Source organism: Rhineura floridana, chromosome 3 (assembly GCF_030035675.1).
Source record: "Rhineura floridana isolate rRhiFlo1 chromosome 3, rRhiFlo1.hap2, whole genome shotgun sequence".
Classification (NCBI taxonomy): Eukaryota; Metazoa; Chordata; class Lepidosauria; order Squamata; family Rhineuridae; genus Rhineura; species Rhineura floridana.
This window is the reverse complement of record NC_084482.1, coordinates 212,253,788-212,270,475: the sequence shown is the minus strand read 5'-3', so window position 1 is coordinate 212,270,475 and position 16,688 is coordinate 212,253,788. Positions and strand designations below refer to the sequence as shown.

General features: G+C 44.6%; 1 pseudogene; it reads right to left on the bottom strand.

Moving 5' to 3' along the window:
• Positions 1 to 299: 299 nt before the first annotated feature.
• Positions 300 to 16,243, bottom strand: LOC133381486 (zinc finger protein 420-like; annotated as a pseudogene).
• Between the last annotated feature and the right edge of the window lie 445 nt (positions 16,244 to 16,688).

The window sequence follows — 16,688 nt, the reverse complement described above, 5'->3', positions numbered from 1 at the left end:
TCCAGGCCTGCTGGAGACTCAGCGGCACTCCAGGTTCCCAAAGGAGAGGGCCATGCGGCAGGGGAGGGGGCCAGAGAGGGTTGGGGGCAGAGCAGCAGAGTGGCTTCACCCTCCCTCCCGCCTGCCTCCTCCAGGCGCCCTCTGGGCCCTGTCGCTCTGAGGGGAATCGGGGCCTCCTGAGACGTTGCAGCTCCTTTCACAAACTAGTTTTGAAGTGGTTTTGCCACCTTTTCCCCTCAAAGGCAGACCTCTGTGGCTGGGCTTTGTCTCACAATTTTGACACGTACAGTGTTCTCATTTTATTTTTGATAATTTCCAGGTGCGGCTCAGACCTCATTATTTTATTCTCATTATATTATCCAGATTTTGAAGGAACTACAAAAACAGAAAAAAAGATTCAAAACGAACAACTGTGTCATACTGTTTAGCATTATACATCATCATACCTGAAGTGTTTTAACCAAGTAGGTCTCACCATAACAAACGGTGGGTCGATGTAGGTGGTGTTGAGGCAGCCTCTCAGGGCACTGATTTATATTGATTTTTTTTCATTATTTCATTTTAATGCACACATCCTGTTTGAATAATCTAACATATTACGCAAATTGGTGATATACTGTTCCAAGCTGAAATACAAAATTGGGCTAAGTGGTATACTAGCTTGAATTATTAGAATGATTAATATAATTTTCATGATATCTTTTAAAACAACCAAAATTTACAATTAAAATATAATCAGTGCAGATAGATAAGTCTCTCATAAATAAATGTGTCTAACCAAACACATTTACATGGATTCTCTCCTCTGTGAATTCTTTGATAAGAAGTGAGTTGCATCTTCTTACTGAAGCTTTTGATGTAACAGCTACTTTAGCAGATGTTTTTAATACATTTTATTTCCTAATTCATTTTCCCTTGGGATGACTGTATTTTATTTTACATGCATATGAAAAATGGAAGTGGACTGCCTTCAAGTCAATCCTGACTTATGGTGACCCTATGAATAGGGTTCTTATGGTAAGCGGTATTCAGAGGGGGTTTACCATTGCCTCCCTCTGAGGCTGAGAGGCAGTGACTGGCCAAAGGTCACCCAGGGAGCTTCATGGCTGTGTGGGGATTCGAACCCTGGTCTCCCAGGTCTTAGTCCAACACCCTAACCACTACGCCACACTAGCTCTCTACATGCATATACTGTTCCTTATATTTCTGCCTTTCCCAAGTTTCATATATGTTTAACGGGTAACGGGTTGATTTCTCTTGGACTGTATTATTGCTACATGTTTCGTGAACTGAAATGCATTCACTGCTCTTCTGCTGAAGTATTTGAAATAAATATTTCTAAAGACCTTTCTATGGATTCTCCCCTTCGTGAATTCTTTGATAAGAAGTGAGCTGCATCATCTTACTGAATCTTTTTCGTGTGATTCAATATTGTGTTCTCCTTATCCAACAACCAAGTTGAGCCTACTGGATCAGGCCAAGCAGAAGCCTTTGGGGAGCCCACAAGCAGGATCTGAGCGCAAGAGCACTCTCCCCTCCCGCCTTATGGCGACCCTATGAATCAGCAACCTCCAATAGCATCAGTTGTAAACCACCCTGTTCAGATCTTGTTAGTTCAGGTCTGCAGCTGTCTTTATGGAATCAATCTATCTCTTGTTTGGTCTTCCTCTTTTTCTATTCCCTCCTGTTTTCCCCAGCATTATTGTCTTCTCTAGTGAATCATGTCTTCTCATGATTATTAATATTATTGAATTTATTAGTCACCCATCTGGCTGGCTGTCCAGCCACTCTGGGCGACATACAAAATAGACATACAATACGTAGGCATTAAAAATCTAAAAACAATGAAGATAAAATCTAGCCAACCCCAAAAGCCTGCCTGAAGAACCAGGTCTTCAAGGCCTGGCGGAAACTCATCATGGAAGGGGCATGGCGGACATCATTTGGGAGGGAGTTCCACAGGGTGGGGGCCACAATTGAAAAAACCCTCTCTGTAGTCCTCACCAGTTTGGCTGTTTTGACTGATGGGATGGAGAGGTCTTTTGAGGCTGATCATGTTGGGCGGCATAACTGATGATGCTGGAGGCACTCCTTTAGATAGACTGGGAAGAAACAGTATAGGGATTTAAAGGTCAAAACCAACACCTTGAATTGGGCCCAGTAAACAACTGGTAACCAGTGCAACTCTTTTAGCACTGGTGTGATATGGTCTCACAGGAGGCTGCCTTTAATCAGGTGCACCGCCACATTCTGTACCAGTTGCAGCTTCCGGACTGTTTTCAATGGTAGCCCCACATAGAGCGCATTACAGTAGTCTAGGCAAGAGGAGACCAGGGCATGTACCACCCGTGGGAGCAGATGATTGGGAAGGTAGGGGCTCAGCCTCCGTATCAGATGGAGTTGATACAGCGCTGCCCGGCTCACAGCTGAAACCTGAACTTCCATGGACAGTTGGGAGTCAAGAATGACCCCGAGGCTATGGATCTGGTCTTTCAGGGGCAGTTGTAGCCCATTGAGCACCAGGTCCAAATCCCCTAACCTTCCCTTGTCTCCAGCCCAAATCTCCTGTTGATAGCCCCCAGTGGCTTTGTACAGATGTTAAATAGCATCGGGGAGAGGATGGAACCCTGTGGCACCCCACAAGTGAGAGGCCAAGGGTTCAAAATCTCATCCCCCAATGCTACTCTTTGGTGCCTATCAGAGAGGAAGGAACGGAACCACTGCAATACAGTGCCCCCTATGCCTAACCCCTCTAGGCGATCCAGAAGGATACCGTGGTCAACGGTATCAAAAGCTGCTGAGAGGTCCAGGAGGACGAGGAAGGTGCACTCACCCCTATCCAACGCTCTCCTCATATCATCCACCAAGGCGACCAAGGCTGTTTCAGTCCCATGTCCAGGCCTGAAGCCCGAATGAAATGGATCCAGATAATCCGCTTCCTCCAAATGTGCTTGCAACTGCTTTGCCACCACCCGCTCAACTGCCTTGCCCAAGAATGGTAAGTTTGAGATTGGGCGAAAGTTGTTCAAATCTTGGGGATCCAAGGAGGGCTTCTTTAAAATTGGTTTTATTACTGCCTCCTTGAGGGCTGATGGCATTACACCCTCTTCCAAGGACGCATTTATCACCGCCTTGATCCCCTCGCCCAGACTGTCCTTGCAGCTCATAATGAGCCACGACGGGCAAAGGTCGAGTAAGCAGGTGGTTGGCCTTATGGTTGAAAGCACCTTGTCCACTTCATCAGAAGGAAGAAGCTGGAACCGATCCCACACCACTGGAGAACTACTGGCTGACTCTGGCTCGCTTTCTGTATCCATAGCGTGCAGAATTGTACTCTTTAGATGATCGATTTTATCCACAAAGTGCTTTGCAAACTCATCACAGGAGATCTTAGAATGTCCCATCGGTTCCAAAGCAACTGAACTGACCAGGCTTTGGACCACTTGGAACAGCCTCCTGGGACAGCACTCTGCAGACGCAATAGAGGCAGCATAAAAATCCTTTTTTGCTGCCCTTATCGCCACATGGTAGGCTGCTGCAGTAGCTCTAACCCGTGTCCAATCGTCATCAGAGCGAGATTTCCACCACCGGCGCTCTAGCCATCTCACCTCCCGCCTCAGAGTTCGCAACCATAGAGTATACCACGGTGCTGTCTGAGCTCTATTCAGAGCCACCCGGTCTAATGCCCCAGTGATTGTCTTATTCCACTCCTCCACCAGGGTCTCGACCGAGTGCCCGTCTGCAGGTTCTATATGATAGGGTCACCATAAGTCATAATCGACTTGAAGGCACATAAGAACAGCAACATGATGTGTCCAAAGTATGATAACTTCAGTTTCATCATTTTAGCTTCTAGTGACAGTTCTGGTTTAATTTGTTTTAACACCCAATTATGCAGTCTATGGTGTGCACAAAGCTCTCCTCCAACACATTTCAAATGAGTTCATTTTTCTCTTATCCACTTTTTTCACTGTCCAACATTCACATCCATATATAGAGATCAGGAATACCATGGTCTGAATGATCCTGATTTTAGTGTTCAGTGATACATCTTTGCATTTGAGGACCTTTTCTAGTTCTCTCATAGCTGCCCTCCCCAGTTCTAGCCTTCTTCTGATTTTTTGATTATTGTCTTCATTTTGATTAATGACTGTGCTGAGGTACTGATAATCCTTGACAAGTTCAATGTCCTCGTTGTCAGCTTTAAAGTTACATAAATCTTCTCTTCTTTAGTCTTCTTGACATTCAGGTGTAGTCCTGCTTTTGTGCTTTCCTTTTAAAATTTCATCAGCATTCGTTTCAAATCATTATTGGTTTCTGCTAGTAGTATGGTATCATCTGCATATCTTAAGTTATTGATATTTCTCCCTCCAATTTTCACACCTCCTTCATCTTGGTCCAATCCTGCTTTCCGTATAAGTTCTGCATATAGATTAAACAAATAGGGTGATAAAATACACCCGTCTCACACCCTTTCCGACTGGGAACCAATCTGTTTCTCCATATTCTGTAGTTACAGTAGGCTCTTGTCCAGAGTAATCTATATTGTAATGTTTAGCTTTTGGATGGCACTTTAAATGCAGGGTGGCCAGCAAGTAGATTGAAATGTATTGGCATATCTCAGTGTAACTTGAACAGATTAGTGAGGATTTTAGACTCCTGTTTCACAATGAAAACAAGAAAATGACTACCCCACCATTATACTGCTGAAAAGAAGTTGGGGGTGTTGGAATAGGCAAATATTGCATGTTCACTTGTGGGGATATTTGGGGAAACATCCCATGTACCCATTCACCATGATGTAACTTCTTTATGGGTGGGGTTAGTTACCTGGTTTCCTCCTTCCTTTGTCCTGGAAATGAATTCAGTAGGGCTTACTTTTGAGTAGACATAGTAAGGATTTAAAGTACATGACTTCCCCCAAAGAATCTTCGGAAGTGTAGTTTCCCCCTCACAGTTATAGTTCCCACCACCCTTAACAAACTACAGTTCCCATGATTCTGTGGAATGTTGAATGTGCTTTAAATGCATGGTGTGGATCTGCCTTAGGTATGTTGTACATTCATTAGTGAATTGAAAAGAGGAAATTTAAAATATAATTTTTAAACAGTGGAAGGGCTGTAGCTCAGTGGTAGGGCACATGCTTTCCATGCAAAGGTCCAAAATCCAATCTCGGAAAAAACTATTGCCTGGAATCCTGGAGAGCCAATGCTAGTCCTTGTTCCTAAAAGAGGAACCCAAGGGCCACAGTGACTCCGAAATTTATTTGTGTTTTTACTTACACCATTTATCTACCACTTTATTGTAAAAAACCTCAAAGCATTTTACAGAAGAAATTAAAACAATAAAATTATTGCCAAAAAGAGTTAAAGACCAGTATTTCAAGACATTCAGAATAGTAAAACAAGCAATGAGTTAAGAACAGATAAAAAGCATAACAGCTTCTATGTGCCTGGGTAGGCATGCCTAAAAAAAAATGTTTTCAACAGGTGTCGAAGTATACAATGAAGGCGCCTGCCTAATGTCAATAAGCAGGGACTTCCGAAGCATAGAATGGACTTATAAGAGAGCAGAACAAGTACTATGTGGCATCCATAACATGGAAAGCACACCTTGAACTTGGCCTGGGAGCAAATCAACAATCAGTGCAGATTTCAGAGCAGACATATTATGTGCTGACAGGGTCTCACTCATGTCAGCAATTGTGCTGCAGCATTCTGTACTAACTGCAGCCACCAGGGGAGGTTGTTACTGCATGGGGATTTCTGTGACCTTGCCTGACTGGCTGCTAGGTTTTTTTAGTTTTGGTTAGGAACCCTGACTGGTTGCAGGATGCTGAGTTGTCTGTTGCTTCGATATCAATATTTTTGCAGAGGATCCCCAGTCAAGCTTTACCAACAGCACAATCCGAACCATATCTACTCAGAAGTAAGGCCTGTTGAGTTCTATGGGACTTTCCTTAGGAAATATGCTTATAATTGAAGCCTTCAAAGGCATCCAGCTTTACTCCTGAGTGCTCCCATCTAACATCTACACAACACTAGGCTCCTTTCTTCCTACAATGGCCTTCTGGTGACTGGGCTGGCCTGAGGGCACTTAAACCCTTCTTGCCAGAAGCAAGTAGGCTAGATTAGATGTTCCCTACCCAGGTTCTCTAAACAGATGAGAAGGAACGATCCCGTCGCTTCAGCTGGACCTGGGAACATTCTCATTTAGCCAAGATTTCTCTCTTAATTTCCAATTGAATATTTTTGTTTGTTTGAGTGGTATGCTCCAAGCAACTGTGGTTGATGCTTAACAGATCATGCTTAATGACATCACTAGGGCCCTGTCCCATGACATCACTAGGGCCCGCCCATGAAATCTCAGGGTTTGGGATGCTTCTAACCTAGCAACCCTACCTGTTGTACAGTGAAAAATTAATATGGGTTTCTCCTTTGTGAATTTTTTCACAAGAGGCTTGCCCTACTTCTGAAGCTCATTCCACATTCCAAGCATTTTTAGGTTTTCTCCCCAGTGTGAATTCTTTGATGGGAAGTAAGTTTAGAACAGGAAGAAAAGCCTTTTCCACATTCCAAGCATTTATATGGTTTCTCCCCAGTATGAATTGTTTGATGGGAAGAAAGGCTAGAACCATTATAGAAGCCCTTTCCACATTCCAAGCACTTATAGTGTTTCTCCCCAGTGTGAATTCCTTGATGAGAAGTGAGAGATTTCTTGCGGGCAAAGCTCTTTCCACATTCTACACATTTATATGGTTTCTCCCCAGTGTGATGACTTTGATGGTAAATGAGATGCATCTTCTGATGGAAGCCCTTCCCACATTCCAAGCATTTATATGGTTTCTCTGTGGTGTGAGTTTTTTGATGGACAGTGAGACTGGACTTCTGCTTAAAGCTGTTTCCACACTCCAAGCATGTATATGGTTTCTCCCCAGTGTGAATTCTTTGATGAGAAGAAAGCCTAGAATGGTAACTGAAGCCTTTTCCACATTCCAAACATTGATATGGTGTCTCCCCAGTGTGAATTCTTTGATGAGCAGTGAGGTTCCACTTGTAGCTGAAGCTCTTTCCACATTCCAAGCATTTATATGCTTTCTCCACAGTGTGAATTCTTTGATGGGCAGTAAGTTGGCACTTTTGGTTAAAGCTCTTTCCACATTCCAAGCATTTATGTGGTTTCTCCACAGTGTGAATTCCTTGATGGGAAGTGAGATATGTCTTGCAGATGAAGTCCTTTCCACATTCCAAGCATTTATAGGGTTTCTCCCCAGTGTGAATTCTTTGATGTACAGTAAATTTAGAACTGGAAGGAAAGCTCTTTCCACATTCTAAGCATTTATGTGGTGTCTCTCCAGTGTGCATTATTTGATGACCTGCAAGTCCTTGCTTGCTGGTAAATCTCTTTCCACATTCCAAGCATTTATGCCGTTTCTCCCCAGTGTGAATTCTTTGATGGGTAGTGAGACTCTCCTTGCATCTGAAGCTTTTTTCACATTCCAAGCATTTATAGGGTTTCTCCCCAGTGTGAATTCTTTGATGTACAGTAAGTTTAAAACTGGAAGGAAAGCTCTTTCCACATTCTAAGCATTTATGTGGTGTCTCATCAGTGTGCATTACTTGATGACTGGTGAGCCCTTGCTTGCAGGTATATCTCTTTCCACATTCCAAGCATTTATATGGTTTCTCATCAGTGTGAATTCTTTGATGCATAGTAAGTTTATAACTGGAAAGAAAACTCTTTCCACATTCCAAGCATTGATATGGTTTTTCTCCAGTGTGAATTCTTTGATGGGAAGAAAGGTTAGAACGGGAACTGAAGCCCTTTCCACATTCCAAGCATTTATAGGGTTTCTCCCCGGTGTGAATTCTTTGATGTCCAGTAAGTTTAGAACTACAAGTAAAACTCTTTCCGCATTCCAAGCATTTATATGTTTTCTCTCCGGTGTGAATTCTTTGATGGGCAGTGAGTTGACCCTTTTGTCTAAAGCCCTTTCCACATTCCAAGCATTTATATGGTTTCTCCTCAGTGTGAATTCTTTGATGGGAAGTGAGATATCTCTTGTAGGTGAAGCTCTGTCCACATTCCAAGCATTTATAGGGTTTCTCCCCAGTGTGAATTCTTAGATGGGCAGTGAGTTTGCACTTGTACGTGAAGCTCTGTCCACATTGCAAGCATTTATGTGGTTTCTCTCCTGTGTGAATTCTTTGATGGGAATAAAGGTTAGAACAGTTACTGAAGCCCTTTCCACATTCCAAGCATTTAAATGGTTTCTCTCCAGTGTGAATTATTTGATGGGAAGTGAGAATTGTCTGGTAACATAAGCTTTTCCCACATTCTAAGCATTTATATGTTTTGTCCTCGGTGTAAATTCGCTGATGCAAAGTAAGAGAGGGTTTTTTGCTAGAGCTCTTTTGATATTCTACACATTCGTATAGTTTCTTCCCTTTGTGGTTCTTGCAGTGAGCTTTGCATTTGCTTTTAGAATTGAGACTTTTCCAATAACCAAACTGTTTACTTCTTTCGTTTCTGTTATGTGTTTTTTCTGGGACTGTAGCATTATGGTAGTCACTGTTCTGACAAGCAGAAGATTTATTCCTCTTCTTCTCTTCTGCTTCAGTTTTCTTTCTCTGCTGTCCCTTCTTTTTAGATCTCTCCTGTGTCTCTTTCCCACATAGTTCTTCCTTTTTCTTGACTTCCGACTTCTCCAGTTCTGCAATGAAGACAGAAACTGATGAGCATGAGGGAAGAAATGAACCCTCAAATAACTGAACAACCTCAGGTAACCGTTGTGATAAAAGAAAACGGAAAGGACCCTCAAATCATTGAAGCATCTCAAGTAACAGTTGTAGTAAAGGAAAACTGAAAGGCGGATGAGAGATCTACCCCAGGTTGAACAGTCTCTGTTGTCTGGCATTCACTGACAACTGAAGTGCTGGAGACTGTTGGATCTGGACCATGGTGATCTAGGTTCAGCTCCCATTAATCTCATTGGGTGGTTCTGGGCCAATCACTCTGTCTCGGCCTAGCCTACAAGGTTGTACAGATAAATAGAACCACCAAAGATGTTCTCTGCTCAACTGTTTGAAGCAAGGGAAGTACAGAAATGTGAGAAAATAAAGAGAGGAGGCCCCATACCTTGAATGCTTTCAGTTTGGAGAGCCCACCACCTCCCTAGGTCATTGGTTCCATTGTCGTACCACTCTAAACGTTAGGAAGTTAGGAAGCCCAAATCTGGCTTCCTGTAAGTTGAGCCATCCTTAAATTTTACCACACAGCTGGCGGTAATTTAATTGTCCCTGCGCTAAAAATCTTTCAGAGTAAAGTTCTTCCCCAGATCCTATATGGCGCAGCAGTTTGGGGTTGGGATGAATCCCAGATCTCCAGGCTAGAGGTAATCCAAAATAGCTTTCTGAGAACTCTTGTCACTACCTCCATGCAACTCCATGCTGAGACCGGTTTGCCCTCAGTCAAAACACATGTACATTGTGCTTTGATTAATTGCTGGAGATCCATAAAAGATGCTCCAGCTAAGATAATATTAAAATCTTGCTATGAATTGGCTTCAGGTGATATTTAGTGGTTCTTAAGAATAAATAGCCTTTATCAGTCTTACCACATCTCTCCCCAGGCCCTCTCTGTCCTAACCAACAGACTGAGCCTACGGGATGCAATATTCCGACACGGCACCTATATAGACAGGCTGCCATCAATAATTCTAAATCCTCTATATGGTATAGGCTATTTAAGCATGACCACTTTAGAGTGACGTATTTGGCTCAGCCTTTACCAACAAACCTTAGGCAGGCATTCACGGCGCTTCGTTTTCAATCAATGCCGAATGCGGTGTTAGATGGCCATTATCTCCAGGTTCCATGGAGCCAGCGTTATTGTATTTGTAGTGTCCTGGAGGTTGAAGATCTGCCTCACTATCTGTTATTTTTACCCCTGTACTCACACCCTCGAGACAAATTTTTGAAAGACCTGCTGGTCCACTCATATTTGGAACAGGTTCCTCAAAAAATTTATTATCTTTTAGCAGATAAGGATACTTATGTAACGTACAGAGTCTCCCTCTTCGCTTTGGCAGCGCAAAAGATCCACGCAAAATATATTGCTAACCACGCGATCAACTGCCAGGAGGATGCCCTGGGGTAACATGGGTACTAAGAGGTGAATAAATTTTGATCGTGCTGCAACAGTACCTTGGTTTTAATCAGAGTATTCTGTACCCTCATCTCGCAATTTTAAATATTCTGTAAAATTGAACAGTTGGTGTCTGTTATGCGATGGCCTATGGCTAAGCAATAAAGTTTTTCTTGACTTGACATTATTTCGTATCCTGCATTCTGTTCTCAACCATCCCATGCCGGTTTAAACCAGTTGGGCCATTGTCTATTTTTGTTTTATTATATCCCACCTTTTATTCCAGAACAAGCCCAGGGTGACAAACAAAAACACTAAAAACACTCTTAAAACATCTTAAAAACAAAAGACGGTAAAATACCTTCAAAAACAAAACATCTTTAAAAACACTAAAACAAATCATCTTTTAAAAGATCTTCAAAAAAAAAGAAACTGCTTTAAAACATCTTAAAAGGAATTCCAACACAGACAGTGACTGGGATAAGGTCTCTAGTTAGAAGGCTTGTTGAAAGAGGAAGGTCTTCAATACGCACCAAAAAGATAACAGAGATGGTGCCTGTCCAATATCTAAGAGGAGGGAATTCCAAAAGGTCTGCTTCCTATGTTGTGCAGAACGGACCTCCTGATAAGATGATATCTGCAGGAGGCCCTCACCTGCAGAGCACAGTGATCGACTGGGTATATAAGGGGTACGACGGTCTTTCAGGTATCCTGGTCCCAAGCTGTATAGGGCTTTGTACACCAAAACTAGAACCTTGAACTTGGCCTGGTAGCAAATGGGCAGCCAGTGCAATTCTTTCAGCAGCAGGGTGACTTGTTGGCGATACCCTGCCCCAGTGAGCAGTCACACCGCAACATTTTGCATCAGCTGCAGCTTCTGTACCAATCTCAAGGGCAGCTCCATTTGGAGCACATGACAGAAATTCAGCCTGCAGGTTACCAGTGCATGGACACCAGTGGTCAGGCTACCCTTGCCCAGGAATGGCTACAGCTGTTTTATCAGCTGAAGATGGAAAGACACTCCTAGCCCCTGAGGTCACCTGGGCCTCTAGTGACAAAGATGGATCTAGGAGCACCCCCAGACTATGGACCTGCTCTTTCAGAGGGAGCACAACCCTATCCAAAGCAGACAACTGACCAATTATCCTAACTCGGGAACCACCAATCCACAGCGCCTCCATCTTGATAGGATTCAGACTCAGTTTATTGGCCCTCATCCAGCCCACCACTGAGTTCAGGCACCAGTCTAGGGCTTGCACGGCCTCTCCCGATTCAGATGTTACAGAGAAATAAAGCTGGGTATCATCAGCGTACTGCTAACACCTTGTTCCAAATCTCCTGATGACCGCTCCCAAGGGCTTCATATAGATGTTAAATAGCATGGCGAACAAGATGGTACCCTGCGGCACCCCCCAGCACAACTTCCAGGGGATGTAAGAAAATTACCCAATGCTATTCCCCCAAAACAACCAAGAAGTGCAAGGGTCAAGAGGACAAATGGCTGGGACCACCCCCTCCTCCAAAGATGTGTTGAGGACACCCTGGATCCCCCCTTGGCAAGCATTAATAAGCAAAACGTACAATGTTTGAGAGGAGACATTGCTGGCTGCATTGTCACAAGCACTCTGTCCACATCATCAGGCCACATCAACTGAAACTGATCCCAAGAGGTTGCAGCAGACGTTGCACTGGACGCCTCACTGGGGACTACAGTATGTGTGGATGAGGCATCAAGATTGCTACGGAGGTTGAGCTACTTTACCCTCAAAGTGCCTTCCAAACAATTCACGGTGGGTCTCCAAAGGGTCTAAAACTGCATTTCCTGGAGTTGATTTCAACAGACCCACCACTGGATGGCAACTTAAGGATGCGACAGAGGCGGAGAAGTGGGTCTCATTCACCACTCTCACCACCACACAGTGGACACAGTCATGATGTGTGTTTTTGTGCCTGATCAGCCTCATAGCATGCTTTTTGCCACTTGCGCTCTAGCCGTCATTCAGCCTGCCTCATTGCCCTGAGTTCACAGGTGAACCAAGGTGCAAGCCAGGCTCCACAATGCTCAGGGGCAACCATGTTAAGAGCCCAATGCACCTTGTTGTTCCACAATGTGACAAGGGCTTCTACAAGGTCACCTGCTCTATTTATTGGAAATTCTCCCAAGGCATTCAGGAATCCAGTGGATTCCATTAGCCTCCGGGGTCAGACCATGTTAATCCGTCCACCACCCCGCAGGGGAGGATTGGGGCAGTAAATCTAAACCGCACTGTCATGAACTTGCAAATTTGTTAACCTGGTTTTCTTGTAACATGGCTCAGATACGGGGAATTGTGGGAGTTACATCTTGGAAGGAGACAGGCCTCGGTGAGAGGAAAATTTTAAGTTTCGTTTCCAGCTGCAAGCAGTTGGGAGGCCTGAACAGAAGCACCTGTTTATCTCTGCTAATCTGCTGGCAGCCTGGTACTCAAGGCCGTGCAGGCCTGAGAAGGTTGAGATCAGAGAAGGGAGGGGGGCCTGCAAGGCGCAAAACAGTGAAGAAGCTTCGGGAATAGGATTGCATCAGAAAGCCCCGATTGGCTGATTCATCCTGAACCGTTGTGTGCTTTTTTCCTTAAGCACAGGGGCTGAGACCCATAGCCTTTGTTCCCCCTGGACGTTCTTTTGAATGTTCACCTGGGTTCCATCTAGATGGGTGGTTACCTATTTGGGGTTCCACTGCTTCTTACCAACCTGATGTTATTCTCTCTGAGGAGAGCTGAGATTTACCAACAACTACCTCTTCAGTAAGTAGAACAGGCTAGTGAGTTTATTATTTTCTGTTGTGTGTTGAACTCTCTTGTGTTATACCTAAACCCCTGGTTGGGTGTGGTTTTGAGGAATTGTTTTGCTGCTATATATCAAATGGGCACTTCTATTTTTAATTGAGTGAGACCAGTTTGGTTCTGAATCCAGCACCTTGACCACTGACCACAAACTACCTAAGGACGGAGTGTATTTTGGTTTTACCAGAGGTTTCTGGACAAGGAGTGTTTGTTTGGCTCTTGTCTTTTTGAACCTTGGTTTACCTATTTCTGGGCTCTGAGTTCCCCTAGCTCAGAGTTGAACCAGTGCAGGTGTGGTGGCAGCCTATCTTCTACCTTGCAGGGTTGGTGTCGGTTTGCACAGCCTTGACAAGGGGAAATTGGGAATTGGGTTCCAGATCAATTGCCCAAGGTGGAGGAATTGGGTCTGAAGCATGCACCCCATGGCTCTTGAGGGCCGGAGGGCATGACACTCACCAGGAATGAAGACTGTCTTGAAGGGCATAACCGGAGGATGCTGTTCAGAAAGTATAAAATAGATAACTGTGTATTGAAGGTTAATTACAGAGGGGTGAGAATACCAGATGAAGTAGGTGGCACTACATCAGAACACTGAAGTTCATTACATGAAGGAATACTGAGTTTCAAAACAGATATTAGGATCCAATAGTGGGCCTTACCAAGACAGGACAGAGTCCCACAAATCACCTCCATGACTTCACTATGCAGAGCTCTCTGGTCAGGATCCAGCAGAGCCCACTCCTCTGTGGTGAAATATACAGCCACATCCTCCAAGGACACGGGACCCTGAAAGGCAAGAAAACATTTGCTCCTCATAGAGAACATGAGTATGATCTACTACGTGCATTCAGAAGTTAGTTCAGGTGAGGTGGCTGGTCATTATTCTCAGGACTGAAACCTTCTTAAATGGCATTCACAGCTTTTGTTGAGGACAGTTTCGAAAGAAGCAAAGAGGAGGGAAATTCATTCCAGCCCAGGGAAGTGAGCAGGGGCAAGCCGGGCACCCAGGCTGGCCACAGCCTCTCCTCCTTCTGAGTCTTCCTCCTACCTGATCCGGGGTGACAGCAGAAGCTTCTCCACCAGAAAGGGGAGATGGCTTAGTAGGTCTTGCCGACATCGTCCCATCACCTGTGAGAAACAAAATGGGCGCAGAAGCCATTAGTATATGCTATTTCCAGAGGTTAAACAATGTTTGAGCGCTTGGTCACAAATCAAAGTGTTGGTTCCCATGTACAAAATCTCGACATGATAAAAATAGGAGCATTTCTGAGCTGCAGAAAAGGCTGGAGACAAGAGTAAAGTAGTCAAAATCACCAGAGAGGAACCAAATGGAGATACGCCCCATTCATCCTTACCCAGAAGCCTGTGCCTGGTGTCCGATGGAGTCCTCTCTGCCTCAGGGAAATCAGTTCCTATTTCTGCACAGAGACCCTTTTCCTGAAACAGCACAATAAGAACTCAAGTCATATAACGGGGAGCAGGATTAGAAATTTAATTAATTAGAAATTTAATTGGGTTAATCTTTACCTCTTTAGTCCCTTCAGTACCACTCCCTGTGTGTGTGTGTGTGTGTGTGTGTGTGTGTGTGTGTGTGTATTGCATTTCATGTATTTTAATTTATTTTAATGTTTTTGTGATCTTTATTGTGTACAATTTTATTATGCATGTGTTTGATTTTATTGTAAGCCACCTTTAGTGCCCTATTATAGGGTAGAAGGGCAGGATAGAGATATTTTAAATAAATGAATAGCTAAATAAATACAAGGACTAACAGAGGCAAAACCCAGAGGGGTATTGGATATGAGGGGTAGCCAAGGTGGTGCCCTCCACAGTTTGCTGGACTCCAGCCTGCATCAGACCCAGCCAATATGAGGAATGGTCAGTGATGATGGTAATTTTAATATAAGAACATTTGGAAGGCACCACGTTGGCTGTCCCCGATCTACATGAAGCCCTCTCACCTGCTGCTCTTCCTGCTTCTCGTCCTCTGCCTGACTCAGGAGGAGTCCTTCAGCTAGGACCACCGCTTGGGAACTGGTCTCCGCTCCACACTCCCTTACCCAGCTCTCCATCTCTGGGGGCAGGACAGCCAGGAACTGCTCTAGGATCACCAGGTCCAGGATCTGGTTCTTTGTGTGTCGCTCTGGCTTCAGCCACTCACGGCAAAGAAGGTGGAGTCGGCTGCAAGCCTCTCGGGGCCCCTCAGCCTCCTGGTAGCGGAAACGCCGGAACAGCTGGTGCTGCACATCTGAGCTGAGAGGGTTCTCCCCAAAGATCTTCTGCACATTTCCCCCCAAGAATTCTTCCCCATGGGTCTCAGTCTTGATGACATCAGGGCCATGTCCTGCTTCAGGGGCAACGGAGTCTTGCAGTTCCATCTTTGATCTGTGGGTAAGAAGATGCAGCCTCTGTCCTGCTGATCTGTCCCTTGCAACTCTGTCTCCTCCACTCCCTCTCTTGGCCTTTCACTGTGCCTTTGTCCCTTCTGTTAGTTATGGCCTTTCTGGAATTATTTTCTGGTTTCCGAGGCCCTGCACAGAAGAAGATGAGCTGCTTATTCTATGAGCTAAGCCAACTGGGGACTGCTATGCCTAGGCCGAAGGCTGGTAGGGCAGGAAAGGTGCTGGCTAAGCATCCTTGAATAGGATTATTATACAGCCACGAGAGTGGCTGTATACTATAGCCAGCATGGATTTTTCACATTACGCAATGTTAAATTGAAAATACCCCCCATGCCATTCTGATGCTTCCCATAAGCTCATTTCAAAACTAAACCTTACAAAACTTATAGTCCTGAACTCAGAAACGCTTGCTTAACAACCCTCTCAATTTTCATGGCGATACACAAAACAGTCAGAGAGAATTGAGAGTTCAAAGTCTAGAAAGAGAGGGGGAGAAATCAGAGCCCTTTTGGACTTTTCTCCCCGACAATTCCTCCACACAGGTCCCTCTCTTGATGGCATGAGGGCCTCTTCCTATTTCAGGGGCAACTGAGTCTTGCTGTTCCATCTTTGATCTGTGGGTAAAAAGATGCAGCCTCTGTCCTGCTGATCTCTCCTTTGGAACTCTGTCCCCTCCATTCACACTCCCTCCCTCGGCCTTTCACAAAGCCCTCATCCCTTCTGTTACTTATGTCCTTTATGGAATCTCATTATCTGGTTTCTGAGGCCCTGTACAGAAGGAGATGAACAACCTGTTGTCTGTCCCAAGTGAAATGGGGATTGTTGTGCCTAGGCCGACAGCTGGCAGGGCAGGGCAGGTGCTGGCTAAGCATCCTTGAATATGAGGATTGCCCTTCCTACCACATAACCTTTGAGATAACCCCAATGATGGGGCCTATATCCTCCTTTGAAGATGGGTGTCCGGATGGTTGACAGCAGCTCCAAAGGGGCATGAGACAAATGTAATTACCCTCCCCTCAATTGCTATTTAAAAATGAACAAGCGAAAGGAGATATCTTTTTAGGGGATGGGCTGTAGCTCAGTGGTACAGCAGCTGCCACTTTCAGTCCCCAGCATCTCCATGTAGGGCTGGAGAAGACCCCCTGCCTGTAATCCTGGAGAGACCCTGCCAGTCAGTGTAGGCAATACTGAGCTAGGTGGACCAATGCCCTGAAGCAGAATAAGGCAACTTCCTATATTCCTTAACTTATTTCGGCAACTTTTTCAAAGCCTTTGCTAGAACACAGAACTGTTGTTTATTTGTGAATGAAGCATCTTA